At 33.7% G+C, this 15,633-nt stretch overlaps 1 protein-coding gene across 6 annotated transcripts in view; it reads right to left on the bottom strand.

Moving 5' to 3' along the window:
- The window catches only part of LOC105342646 (ras-related protein Rab-27B), a 34,170-nt gene that overhangs the window by 14,184 nt on the left and 4,353 nt on the right, over window positions 1-15,633 (bottom strand). The window contains exon 1 of one of the 6 annotated variants that reach the window (XM_034462350.2): window positions 9,283-9,429. The exons of 2 other annotated variants lie outside the window; for them this stretch is intronic. The gene's annotated coding sequence lies outside the window, so the exon portion shown is untranslated. 3 more of the 6 variants (XM_034462348.2, XM_034462351.2, XM_034462349.2) reach the window with 3 other exon arrangements.

Raw genomic sequence — 15,633 nt, 5'->3', positions numbered from 1 at the left:
AAGTCTACCCTTACCAAAATAAGTTGTTTGCGGCAAATTTGCAGCAAACTTGCCGCAAATTTTTGGCAAACTGATTAGTTTACCAGAAAACTTTAGAACTTGTTTGCCGATCTTTGCCAGTAGTAGCGAACTTCTGGTAAACCTCTTATATTTTGCCAGAAGTTTACCAGACACCCAAGTATGTTTGCAGCTTCTTCACCAGAAGTGGCAAACTTTTGGCAAACACCTAAAAATTTGCCAGAAGTTTATCACAAACATTTCTTTTTTCTCTGTTTTTTTTTTTTACTTCATGAGCTTGCCAAAGCTTTACCAGAAATAAGACTTATACAATTTCATACACATTCAGCACAAATTGAAGACTGTCAATTATAATGAATTGCTTTTATAATTTGTGTATATTTGTATAGAGAAAAAATAAATCTAATTAATATTTTCGGATTTAAGTTTTATTCTAAGATAGTATCGATAAAAATGTTTATTATTACGAAAATAAGATCAACTTTAATCGCATGATGCTTCATAATGAACCCCCCCCCCCCCCCCCCCCCCCGACCCCATGTATTACGTGAACACCAACCTGTCTGTTCTTTTGTTATGCTATATTCTTTTTTCCTACGTTCAAATATCAGTCAACTTGGATTTGAGTATCTAAACCGCTTGATGTTGAATCAGGTAGATTGAAGAGTTTTCCGTAACGTTATGCTGTTCAGTGTTTGTTTCTACTTTTACTTTTGTTTCAATGTTAAGCTACGCGCGCGCTGATTGGTCGATCAATAGCTAGCCGCCAATTTTCACATTCGATGCTGCCATGTTGTCTGTCATCACCGAGATGGTAAAATGAATGAAAATAAGGGAATAAGGCTGTGCACAAGGTAAAAGAAACATTGTCAATGGAGTGTTTACTTTTGGAAAATCTACGGCTAAACAGAGGACGAATATAAGTGAATGAATCAAGTCTCAACACCAAGGCCACTGCATGCACCATCTGCATGATCATGAGCACGTTTTTGAAAAAGTAAGTGAAGTAATGAAAACATATTCGTTGAATGGCAGTTTAAACAGTTATTGGAATATAAAACGAAAGACTGTGATCTATTATAAAGAGTTTAACAGTATAAGGTCGTCCCTATGACAATGCGGGGTGTCGATTCAAGCAAAACGCTCGTTATTGACATCGTTGTGATGCATGTCTTGCATGAACAAATAATTTAAATTTGAAATTTATTTAAACAACGCCAAATTTAGGATATTATCATTACATAGTGTATAAGTACATTTTATATGATTTACATTTTATTACTTAAATAAAAGAATTCATGTTCTACTCGCATAGTCAGAGTTAGAGTAGGCCTAGTGCAAATTTGTAGCTTTATATAATAGATTGAGTAAGTATAGGATAGGCTACCTTGTTTTTCTTAGAAACTGCTTAAAATCTGAAAACAATTGTGCTTATATGAAATCCATTTATCTTCCCAATAGGTGTCTGCCCTGGTGACTGGGTTACACAGACCTAAAGAAAACCATGCATGAACAACTAACTCACTGATTTTATGATCAAATGATGCAACCAAAAAAGAGTGAAGACAGAATTTGTGTAAGACTTAGTAGAAAAGCATATAAACAACAGTGCTGAAGTTTGACCATTCCATTGTGGGCATTATTGTGATATTCGGCTATTTGTGTGATATTGTTTATGTGTAAAAATTAAATCGGAGAGCACGTACAGGAGACTGTCATAAAAAAGACATCGAGAATGCCTTAAAGAATCCGTGATTAATTGTAACATGACCAGTGACCGTGCAGGGCTTAATTGTGAACTACCGGTAAAAAGTATCGACCTAATTTCCGAAAAATATACGGTACATGTAATTGAACTTCGCTCATTGTGAACTTTTGTACAAGTCCATCTGTGCATGCATGTTGTGATCAAACTGCATTCAAGTTTATCGATCTGCAGCAACAAATCATCACCTATAGGTTGAGTACTATTTGTCAAATTTCATTATGGTTTGTTCATCATTTTTGTGTTTATTTTTGAAATTTATAAAATGTGTAAAATTTACAGTTAATTACTTGTGTCCTTTATCTCTAATTTTGCTGCAACTGTTTAAGTTCAACAACATCTTTGTTAATTACCAGTAGAAGTTATTTATTAATTGATTGAAAAGCATAGTACATGTATTAGTAACTCATTATTAAATGATTATTAGTGTTTATAAATTGTTTTTCTTATGTTGTAATATCTTAAAGTTGCTATGTTTATCTGTAAGCTTGCGGCAAATTTACCGCAAACAGTTTGCCGGAAGCTAATTTGCATACGAATTCTGAACTTGCTGCAAATTTGCCGCAAATAGTTTGCCAGAAGCTAATTTGCATACGAATTCTGTACTTCCCGCAACTTTGCCGCAAACAGTTTCCCAGAAGCTAATTTGCATACGAATTCTGAACTTCCCGCAACTTTACCGCAAACAGTTTGCCAGAAGCTAATTTGCATACGAATTCTGAACTTCCCGCAAATTTGCGGCAACTGTTTGTCACAAATTTGCAGCAAACTCTCTGCAAATTTGCGGCAACTGTTTGCCAGAGGCCTTATATTTTGGTAAGGGTATGCATAATATAAATAGTGCCTGCTTGGGAGGGTAACAGTTGAATTGACACCCTTGAGAAAACCATAAATTGACCTCAAGAAAACTATTGTCAACCATTGCAAAGTGGAAGTTGACAATGGTTTTATACTATTTATTCTATTATTATACTGAATGTCTTAATTTTCAAGAAAACTTAACTGACTTCTTTAGAAATGATGGGAATTCTACGTTCAACTGTACCCGCATAATTTATGCACATGTAACAATTCGTTGTGTTATCCAATGCCAAGTGTGTTGCTTACTCTGATGGTAATAGTATATAGATAGTGTCTATTTGTGAGGATAACAGTTGAAATTGACACCCCTCAAAAACCATTGTCAATCGACGCGTAGCGGAGGTTGACAATGGTTTTTGAGGGGTGTCAATTTCAACTGTTATCCTCCAAAACAGGTACTATTTATTTTATTATACTGAATGTCTTAATTTTACAGATTTTTTTTACTGCTCTTATATAGAAATGACGTGAATTCCACGGCAAACTGTACGCGCATAATTAACGCGCATGTAACAATTCGTTGTGTTACCCGTTGCCAAGTGCGTTGTTAACGCTGAGGGTAATAAAACGGATTATCAACTGCGTCTAAACCAATCAGATTTCAGTATTTAACATGAAAGTATAATAAAACAGATTATCAAATGTGTCTAAACCAATCAGATTTCAGTATTTACAATGTAACATGAAAGTATGATTATTATAATAATATTAATTGACTTAATTCTTGAAATTGAAGACTAAGGAAATTAAAAACAATTTGACTGGGTTAAGTAAGAGTATCCAATTCAAACTGTGACTGGGTTAAATATTATATTATTCAAGAGTGGGTGAAACCACTTGCAAGTACTGGTTAGGACAAAAAAAAGCATGGGGCGAAAATTAGCCTGTAAACAGTAAGTCTAGGCATTAGTCATTGTCAATCAACAAACATTACAGGATGCCATTAAACTGTTCACAACCCCCCCCCCCCCCCCCCAATCATCCTCCCACTGACTCCAGCTCTTACAATCTGACATCCATCTTTTGATCTCCTCCTAATTCCCACATTGTACAATAACAATTGAATGCTTTGCCTAATGAAAGCCTGCCATTGCATCATTGATCGAAGTCTCAATGCATGCATTCAGGTAATAGATAATGGCCCCCAATGCATGGTAAATGGAAATTCCGCTAGTTTTCCATGCATAAATGTTGGGGTCCTCGCCCCAGTACTTACGTGGTTTCCTGGAGATTAATTTTCTAGCAGTTTCTGTATAGCTTGTTTGACCTGGGTAATTATTAGATAGTGACCAGGGGGTGAAATGGTATTGGTCACACACATTGTGGGGTTTAAGTTCTGCATTGCCATCAGGGGATCAGGCTTAAAACTGCTCTCTGGTGAAGAGTATCAATTGATGAATTTGTAGGGAAGGAATTATGACCTAATAGTTCTTTTTGATCCTACGTGCCACAACCATACAAAACAAAGATGTATTATCAGCAAGCAGAATTTTACAACGCTCACATATGGAAGACAGGAAACCGTAATTCTAACCATGAATAAATCAAAGAAACATATTTCTCAGATCTGATCGTTAATTTGACAATAATAAAGGATTATGACATTGATACCAAGATTCAGGGAAGGGAGATGTCAAGATGAAATTACTAATATATGTGAATGCAACTTTCCGTAGTTCAGATCGAGTAAGCTAATTATTTTCCAATTACAAATTTAGAATTTCCAAAATGAAAAGACTGAAGCATAATATAGTACAGATGTTACAAATTATAATAAATAATTTTTGTCATTTATAAACCCTATTACACATAGACATGACAATAGCATATATATATTAGTTCCCTTTTAAGGAGGCTTAGGGTGGTCAACATATTACCATCAAATCTACTTTATGTTTTAAGATATTATGTTTTAAGCTATAAACTTTCATTTTGTAAAGAAAAAAAATTCTTTTTATATATTTATCAAGCTTTAAAATGAGTATTTTCCTGTAACAGTTCTTCTTATTATGGAGATCAAATTAGTCTTAAGTTGGCCCCAACCATCAAGCCTTCTTAAGGTCAGATGCGACCTATCCTCCATTTTTTGTATTTTTCCTATCTCTACAATGTGAAGATTTCCACTAAGTATTTCTATAACTACATTTTCATGTTATATGACACTTTTTTGGGAATAAACATTTTTATATGTTAAATAAAAAAGGAATAATATATCAAGGAAAATTATATAAAATTGAGGAACATCTCATGTGTCCTTAAAGTTTCTTTTTTCTTGTTAGTCCAATACATATGTACTATCTATATGCACACTTTCTTGATGCAACATCTTCAATTACAAGTCACTAATATGAATAGTATGAAATAGAAGATGGAATGCAAACAATGTCATCCTGTTCATTTAACATCAATAATGGGGGGATGTGGGGGTGGGGTGGGGTGTGCCCCCTCAACTTCTAGTATTGAGCAATAATTGTTACAATAGATTTCTAATTAAATGAATTTAAGAAATTGATTTCCGTGAAAAATTGTACACAGTTTTGTATTCTCACAATTTAATATAAAAAAAAACATCATGCATTACCTATGCAGCCATGTGCAGTATTCAAACCAAGAGTTGAAGTATTAACTCACATAAAATTAACAGTCTACAGATATAATGAGGTTCAAGATTGTGTTTTGTAATTAAAGTCTGTCCCAAGTTATTGCTTCAATCACTTTTAGATGATTTTTAATAAAAATACACATACCTGTGAAAGAAGTATACAGTTGAATACGGCGAAATGGAAAATATCAAAGATATCTTCATTATAACAAATTATCCCTTTTCACTCATAAAAGTTTACAGAAACGAAAACAAATGTCTTATAGAGAATTATGAAGGGAAATGTTTACATCTTTTTTCCATTCAGAAGTACTCTGGATACCTCGTGCAATTTTTCAAAGCAATCATCCGGGCTTAATTATGGCTAATGCAACGCAAAATCCCCGTAGACTTTCTATTTAGGGATGTGTATTGAAACCTGCAGCGGTAAAGTGGGCGTTTCAAAACAGATAATCTGGACATTTTTCATATAAGTGGATGAACGTAGTTTAAGCACAAAGGCATTTATTATAAAATAATTATCAAAATATCAAGCAAAAAGTGGTGGAAGCAAAAACTCGGAGCTGAGAATAAAAAGAAGAAGCTAGGACTGGACTGAAAAGAGATAATTCTGTTTTCATTCATGATTAAGAAAAATCAAACATGTTTATCAATAACAGAAAAAATCTCATTTTTAAATGGCTGTTTATCTATCAAACAAACACTTGAACGATTGTCCATCTCTGGGGGACAAATAAGCATATAAAATAATAAATAAAACACAGGCATTTTATTGACATGGCCAGAAAACCTAATAATTTAAATCGGTTCATACCCTTCTCTGTTCTTTCCTTCATTTATTGGAACACTGCTGGTCGGGCGCAGCAATACAATCGCGGCCATAAATAAGGTCACATTTAGATATTAATAATGTAAGTAATCCTATAAATTAAAAGTAACAGAAGTCAAAATTCATTAAAATTTTATAATTGAAACTTAACCGATATTTTGTCATTGTGAAGCTATGCAGGATGTTTGAAATTGATTCGGCAAACCATTACAAAACATGGGGAAATCATTTAGGTTGGGAAAGAATCACTAGGGTGACAGAGCGCAATAAAGATTTTATCCTGCTCCTCATTTCTCTGATATGGGACTAATAATTTTATTAGTGCAGTCATAATTTGAGGTACCAATATAAATCTAAAACTTAATAGGAATTTAAAATGTATTTTTTTTAATTAATTTGAGGCAAAATATTTTTAAACAGGAGAATTCCTGCAATGAAATAAATGCAAACCATACATTTCATTAGACTAAGTGTAGAAAATGGGGGTTTTGAAAAAAAGGGATGCCATTATAATAAAACCTTTAAACTTACTTTCTCACTTTTGAATTTAGTAAATTTAAAATAAAAGAAAAGCAAGTCTCTAAAATAATGTAGACTATCTTTAATAAATCTAATGGTGATCCAGTGAATTGAGATGCTTCATGAATTTGGATGATTCAGGTATTTAGAAGGGTTCACTGTAAACAAGAGTAGTGGCTTATATTAGACTAATTCTTAGAACAAAACCCACTTCTTAATCCAGCTAACAGTCGCTAAATATTAAGTGATGTTTTTATTAAATTAATGGTTAGGAATTTCTCTACATTCACAGTGATGTCACATTAAGATTGACTGTGAGCTTAGAGAGCTGTAAATAGAGAGAGATTATGTTTGATTGGTGCAGAACGTTTGATCAGCCAATGAAAAAGTGGGAAATTAAAAAGGAGCTTGATTGCTTTGCTCCCCCAGTTCTCTTCTTAATCGCAAAAATCTGATTTAAATATGATCTAGCAATAACATAAAACACATATTGGTGTAAGCTGAATAGAGAAGTCTTGCTACAATTTGCTGCGCAGAAAATAAATGATTGTACAGCCTTATTACCATGCAAATGTAAAAAACAAAATGTTGTATGCAAATGTGCCCTAAATTGGTTCATTATTTTGATTAATTGATGCAGTTTCATGAGCAATTAATCCCAGTATGAGCATTTAATTGATTTTTCAATGGAGTTATATCAATAATGCCAATCTAGTGAGTTAGAACTAGGGATTAATAAATGATGAGTACTTATTCAACAGGCGAAGTGTCAGGTCATCACCATTTTTTCACTTAAATTAAGAGATTTCAATAAAAAGGTAGTCTCAAAACACTGATGTTATGTCATTTCTTTGTTCCGGTAGTCTTAAATTTTACCTGTGACAGTCCAAAATTAGTGAACTTCTAAATATCAGACCGTTACCAGTGGTTACAGTGCTGATATCCTTCAAAATTGGACTGTCTAGGTAATTCAACGATGAAATTCAATGGCGGTGTTTTAAGTTTTATATATGCCTTCTGACTGTATAAAAGAATATTAGACAGATCTTGGCCTTAACTGCTCTCAAAATTTTCTCTCTGATATTTTAAATACAGAACTATATTTTCAGCATATATCCATTACATTATATTTTATCTCAAATATATCTGATTAAGAAGCACTATACATGAGGGCTATGTTTCTCCCAAATACATTCAAACTTCATTATTTTGAACTAGATAAGACTTCTAGATATCCAAGTTTTTATGATATTCGAGGATAAAATGCTTAAAAAATAAGTGGTTGAGACTTTTGGGACTTACAAATCACTTTGACTTAACTATTGTATTCGAGATATCAGTGCTTGAGATATCAAAGTTCAACTGTATATAAGTATTTATGTTTGATTATTTTACTGCATATATAAAGTATATAAAATGAAGTCACAATGAATTTGGATCAATATTGTAAGTGAAGATTAACCTCAATGTATCTCTGAACCCTGACAATAAATAATGAATAGAAATCAAACTGCATTTTAGATTATAGGACACATTATTTTGTACTCAAGAAGCAAATGCTCTCTACATTAAGTTAAATACACAGATAAGTCACTGTTACCCCCCCCCCCCCCCCTTCCTAAAAAGGAAGGTCACCACTTTGTTGGAGTATTCTTGAACTTTGACCCATAACAATGACCATGACCTCAACCTCTGAAATGTAAATTGCATGGTTCAGAGGTCATGACTAAAGGTGCAGACAGACACATAAAGACAAAAGAATGGAAAGAAAGATACAGAGACAGACTAAAAACATCATAATTTCATATAGAAGAGTCATAAATATGAATGAAATTAATTTAACTACCCATGATATGAAAATCATAGTTTGCAGATTTAAACAAAAATGGAGAAAATAGTGAATTTACAAGTATATATGCCATCATAAATGAATCGTTCGACAAAAAATACCCTCAAAAATAGCCAAATTCTTAGAATATAATAAATGAAAAAAGTTGGCAGTAGGGAAGCAGAATGAACTCTATGGGATTTCAAACTGACATTTAACTGACAAAATGACACATTGACATGATGACATACTAACAGCGACAATAAGCCCTTTGATATGAGGACATATTGACAATTTCTGTGGTTTCGTCAATATTCATATAACACTAATTTTTTTTATGGGTTATGTTCAGTTCAGATCTTCAAACTTTAATTTTCATTGAAGTGCAGTTTCTACTACCATATTTAATTGATAGGATTACTGTCAAAAGATTTACATATCGGATCCTTGAAATTGTTATTCTAGATATTGATGCCCAGAAATATTGAGGAAACCAGTGTGACAGTTTTCTGATTTAATAACATACAGTACCTTAAGTCAGCTGTTTACTGTTTAATACATTCCAGTCATCACACAAAATAAAAGGAGAGATTTCTCAACAGCCTTTTTTTTTAGTCAATGTTTACCATTCATCACATATTGGTCCTTTAATGAACACTCACAGATTTGGAGTAAAATCACAGAAAACAACTAAGAGAGATGAGCAGCTTCTCCAGTCGAATGCAACCAAACTGCCCACTAGCTGCCCTTTATGAACACTCACAGATTTGGGGTAAAATTGCAAAGAAAGATAAAAGGAACAGGACAGCTTTTCGAGTCAAATGTTACCCAATCACACCATACCCCTTACGATCACTCACAGATTCAATGCCAGAAGCTGACACTCGGCTCACGGACATTAACACACAGTGTGCTGTTTTCCTGTGCTACAACCTATCAAGTCTCCTGTCACTTCTCTGCAGTGTAAAAATCAATTAAGCTCCTGTCTCATTTGTCGCCCGATCGCTTCACGGTGACAATACTGGGGGACTTACCCGTACAGAAATTGCTAACATCTTCTCATGTGATTCACACTTGAATCACATTTGAGATGTGTTAGATTTCTATGCAAATTTTTATTTTCACATGTGGTTATGTTAGCTCACACTTGAAAGAAATTTCAAACCTAAAATTCTCACGTGAGAATTTACTTCAAATGTGAGAATTAAAGCAATGTATAATTGTTACTCTGAATTCACTTTTTCACATGTGATCCTAACATTGAAATTTTGTCTTAGTTAATTGTTCAAGATTTGCTCCTTGCATGAAAAGGAGAAGTATAAAATTCACATGTGATTGTTTGTTTGATATTGGACTTAGAAAATGTTATTAAGCTGGAAATTTCTGGGATGTACGTGTAAGTCCAAAATTCACATGTGAGACTCAGCTGGTTAGAATATAAAAGAAAAACCCAAGAGAAGGAAGGTGGGGTGGTTATTTTTTTTCAAATATTGAAATATTTGTACTAAATTATCCTTTAAAAAAAGGTTTCATACTACCCAGTTCATTTTAAGTACATGTACCATATTTGGTCATTTTAGTATACAGCAAAGAGCCACATATATATAGCAATGAAAATCAGTATTTGATCTGCACAGTAAAAAAAATAAAATAATGAATTATGGCATTATGAATTTAATTACACAGCTCTACACTTGTTTTAAAACAGTTTTATATTGAACTATGATCATTATTTTAGTTTAACTTTTATATTGTTAATTTTTCATTTCTACATGCCACCTTATCATTTAATTAAGATAATCTTAAAATTGTACAATAGTTTTTTAAAACAAAAAACAAAACAAAAACAACAACTTTTCAAATCTGTTCATCACACACTGGTAGACACCAATTGGTAGCATCGCATTGATAAGGGGGGATTGTCCAGTCTCTAAAATCTGAGAGTCACAGCGGGAAGCCCAGCAGGAGCTACCTGTAGTGCGGGGCAGTCAGAGATCACTTTAGCCAGGCCATGCGGCCATGAAGTGAGGATCGCGCCATGTACAACATAACTAAAACAGGTCTTTTGTGGAAACAACTGTGAAAAAAACTCTGTCAAAATTTGGATATGGCATTTTCTCAAAAACTGGACTTTCTGCAACATTTTCATTCTGGATGCATGATGTGCAGGCCTGAGACATATGATCAAAAACCCTTAAGCTGATTGTACTGAAGGATTAATTGTTCATGAATAATTAAATAAAGGTAAGAAAATGTTTTGATAGTTAAATTCATATCATTTTGTTCATAACAGTATATAATAAATCTGTACTGTGTGCAGCCTCATGTTTCTGTACATGCAGCATGTATCTGTATCTATAAGAAAAGTCAGCAATAATAATGGCGCCCAATTTTTCATTCAAACATGGGGCATGCGCACACAACTTGACCTAATTCAGAGATTGAGATAAGATCAGTACTGGTAGGTGGTAGGACATGCAATTAGGGAATCATACAAACCATAGTGGAACAGAAATTATTATGAAGAAACAGATGAAACCAACGCTTGTATTTTATGAAGTTAGAAATAAGTAATATTAATTTATGGTAATAATCAAATTGCTATAAAATAATCATAATTATTATAGTGTTAATATACTGATATCGATATTTTGTCCAGTGATATTAATTGTGATTTGAGAATCTTTATCATGTTTATACTCAAGACTTCTTGACTTGAGAACACAGGTTATATATAAATCAATAAATTAGAACAATCAAGTACATGTACATGTATAATCATTTACTTCAGTCAATCTTTTGCAATATAATTTTAAATTTTGGGATATTTAATATATACCCCTGCATTATTTATGAGCTAAATATACCCCTCACTAATGAAGAGAACTAATATGAATTAATTGGTCTGCAAAGGAGAGGTCTGCATTTTATAAGTGTATAGATTTTTATATCATATATCCGTTAAAGTAATGATTTAGCATTTTTTTTCTGCCTGGCTAATTCAATACACTATAAGCATGCTAAGTAGTTTTATTTATATTGTTTGTATTTATTTTTAAAAGAATACTGGTAATGAAATTCCTTTTTTATTTTTTTAGCTCGGTCAAAAAAAGGATGTTGCAGACTGCCAGGGTCCAGAAGACGAAGAAGAAAGAGGAAAAACCGGACTAATTCCGACTACATCGCTTACTGCATTATTTACAGTTACTGTGTTATTAATTATATATTAATAAAAACAATTTTATTAAGTAAGAAAAGGATTTTGTTTTTAAATTTAGAGCATTAGCTTGCTTTTTTCACATGTGAGAAAAATCACATTTGAAAAAATTCATCACATTTGAATTTTTCACATGTGAATTTTATCACATGTGAAAATGTGCATTTCTAATTCAAACCTTGATTCTCACATGTGATTTTTTCAAACCTGGTTTCAGGTGTGAATCTAACCTAATTTGCATGTTAAATTACTCATGTGAAACTCACGTGAGACTCTAATGTTAGGATCACATTTGAAAAAGGTGAGGGAAATTTGGTAAGGGTTAGTTCCATCGCCCCAGTGGCATTTACACTGCAGTGTTGGATAATCTATACATTTATTAGCTAACCTAAACATAAATGTATAATTGAGTAGTCTGACAAATATATGATTTATTACATAGAATCTAGTACTGTTCTTTATATGCAAACAGTGTAGGGCAGGTGCGTGGGGGGTTGCGACTGCATGTAATAAAAGAAGATGGGGATAGACCCAGTGAGCCTGGTAGCTCAGTTAGAGGGTGGGAGAGGGTGAGGTTAGATTTTGTGAATGAAACAAAGGGTTGGTAGGGTGGGGGTCAGTTATTGACTTGTCCAGTAAGAGCGCTCTTTGTGTGGGGCGGGTAAACGAGGTAAGGTCGGATGTTGGGTCAGGGGTTATAGGTCAAGTTGAGGGCAGTTGTCATGACAACCCATGCAGAGTCAGTGGTAGGGCCGGTAGCCTGGGTTTTACTCACTAATTATGATAAAAAATTGTACTTCAGAAATACTTTGTGCACGAAATATGGATACCAAAATACACAAATACATGCATATAATTATGTCCATATAGATGACAAGCTTCTGCGCATTATCTGATAGTTATTAGTGATCAGTTGATGGTTAGTGAGTGTTTCAGGTTGGGCTGAATGGCTCTTTGTTTACATTAAGATAATTTTTAATAGTGTGATTTTTTTGGGGGAGGGGAGGGGGAGGAGTAGAGTATAATATTGAGTAGTATACAATATGTAATCTATATCATATTTAGTTCTCTTTTTTTCCCTTTTCTACTATTTAACTTCAAGATAACAATTAACTGATTGTAACAGATGCTGTCAAAGAATCAGCCATGGTATAGAAAATATGTATACATGTTGTTTCGTCTAAACATTTACAAGAGTTGTTTCCCTTACATTACTATTACAATTCTGAATTCTTTTCTATGATCAGAAATCTATCAAAAAAATTTAAGTAAACAAATGTGATACAAATAGAAGTTTTATTTGGTTAATAAATGCATAAATTGAGAGAGAGAGAGAGAGAGAGAGAGAGAGAGAGAGAGAGAGAGAGACTGACAGAAAGAGCAAGTTATTTAAAAAAAAAAAAGTTTTGTTTGGATGAAACTTGCATCAAACTGTATTAAACTTTGAACTGATATGTACTGTACATATAAAATTATTGGGTAATAAATGCATAAACTGAGAGAGAGAGAGAGAGAGAGAGAGAGAGAGAGAGAGAGAGATGATAATGAACATTTTTAGACAGTACTTCATATAGCTCAGATATTTCACAACAGGGGATTTTTAACAAATTAAAGTTGCAAATCCAACCAGACACCTGTTAATGTGCTGTTAAGTCAATAATCATTATGATGGACAACCGGTAGTGAGGAAAGTATGGGACACATGCAAACAGAAAAGTTTTCTTGATGAATGCTTGGCTTTTTAGTTTGATCTATTTGATGCACATTTATATTAGTCATTTGAGCTCGTTTTACTCAATATTATAACAGTTTAAAAAGATAGAATCAAAGTGTTTCAGTAGTACTGAATCAGTACTTGCATTTCAGCCAAACAAATATCTTCAGATACATGTAATTATCTAAGACTTTTAGAGGCATGGCCACGATTTTGGTCAAATTTTATTTTACTGTTTAATATAATGTTTACAATGCTTTGTTAGTGTATATCTAATGATCAACCAAAATATTACTGTCAATTGAAGAGTTAAAAGCAAGATACAGAGCTCACAAATATTTGTTATGTATAAACAAGGCTTGTGTCATGTTTTTGTTTACATTGGTTAAATATCATGAATAAACATGATATACAGATAAAAAAAAAAAATCAAGCTGATTTTATTTATCTGTTCAAATTCATTTTGAAAGAAGATAAACAGTTCCAAGTGTTTTTTCACATTCATTGAGGTCTAAACCTGGAATTTTCAAAATGTAAACAAAAACATGACAAACTTCAATGTGAAATGTGAACCACAGAAGCAAACCCTGAGTTCATTAAAACCCGAAGTAAACCTCAAGTGAACCCAAAGTAAACCCTGAGTGGATGAAAATTTACAAAAATAAAACTCCAGGTAAACCCCGAAAGTAAACCCCGGGTTATAAGTTGGACTCTGCTCTTGTGTTAGGTTGGGTCTGATCAGTACTGTAAGCTTAGATTAAAACTAAGGCCAAACAAAACTAGAGGTACTTTGAGCAAGCTCACAATTGATACCCCTCGCTAAGAAAAAAATCATAACGCGTGTATTTTTGCTATTATAGAAAATATTGGATGAATCTATTTCACTGTCCATTTTCTATAAATAACAACTGCTTTATTTTTGAAAACTGTTAATTTTTAGCTTCTAATATTTCAATTAATACAAGACATGACACAGACAGAATTTAGCTTTTTTTAACCAATGACCTTGAACTTTCTCAATTGACCTTGGGTCAAGGTCATGACACACCCTTTTATCATAAGCAATCTTTGTGTGAAGTGAGAACTTCCAATGTGTCCCCATAAGAAAGATATGGACCAGACACGAATTTTATGTTTTTTCTGCCAGTTACCTTGATCTTGCCCAAATGACCTTGGGTCAAGGTCATGACACACCCTTAGGTCATAAGCAATCTTTGTGTGAAGTAAGAACTTCCAATGTTTCCCAATAAGAAATATATGGACCGACACAAATTTTGCACTTTTTCTGCCAGTGACCTTGACCTTGCCAAAATGACCTTGGGTCAAGGTCATGACACAACCTTAGGTCATAAGCAATCTTTGTGTGAAGTAAGAACTTCCAATGTTTCTCAGTAAGAAAGATATGGACCGGACACGAATTTTGCACTTTATCTGCCAGTGACCTTGACCTTGCCCGAATGACCTTGGGTCAAGGTCATGACACACCCTTAGGTCATAAGCAATCTTTGTGTGAAGTAAGAACTTCCAATGTTTCCCAATAAGAAAGATATGGACCGACACAAATTTTGCACTTTTTCTGCCAGTGACCTTGACCTTGCCAAAATGACCTTGGGTCAAGGTCATGACACACCCTTAGGTCATAAGCAATCTTTGTGTGAAGTAAGAACTTCCAATGTTTCTCAGTAAGAAAGATATGGACCGGACACGAATTTTGCACTTTATCTGCCAGTGACCTTGACCTTGCCCGAATGACCTTGGGTCAAGGTCATGACACACCCTTAGGTCATAAGCAATCTTTGTGTGAAGTAAGAACTTCCAATGTTTCTCCATAAGAAAGATATGGACCGGACACGAATTTTGCACTTTTTCTGCCAGTGAGCTTGACCTTGCCCGAATGACCTTGGGTCAAGGTCATGACACACCCTTAGGTCATAAGCAATCTTTGTGTGAAGTAAGAACTTCCAATGTTTCTCCATAAGAAAGATATGGACCGGACACGATTGCACAGACAGACGGACAGACAGACAGACAGACGGACGGATGGACAAGGTGATTCCTATATACCCCCCCAAACTTTGTTTGCGGGGGGTATAAAAATAGGTTTGTTTCCGCTTGAAAATATTAGGGTCGGTAGGTCGGCTTTTTTTTTTTTTTAATCTTTTTTTTTCCTCTCCATCTGTTCAATTGTGCATATTAAACCATTTATCTTTAAAACTGGGTAATATAAAAAAAAAACAAGTATTTGTTGTCATTGTTTAAATGATCTGATGAACTTTTCCC

This window comes from Magallana gigas, chromosome 1 (genome assembly GCF_963853765.1).
Source record: "Magallana gigas chromosome 1, xbMagGiga1.1, whole genome shotgun sequence".
Lineage (NCBI taxonomy): Eukaryota > Metazoa > Mollusca > Bivalvia > Ostreida > Ostreidae > Magallana > Magallana gigas.
This window is presented reverse-complemented; position numbering and strand designations above follow the sequence as displayed.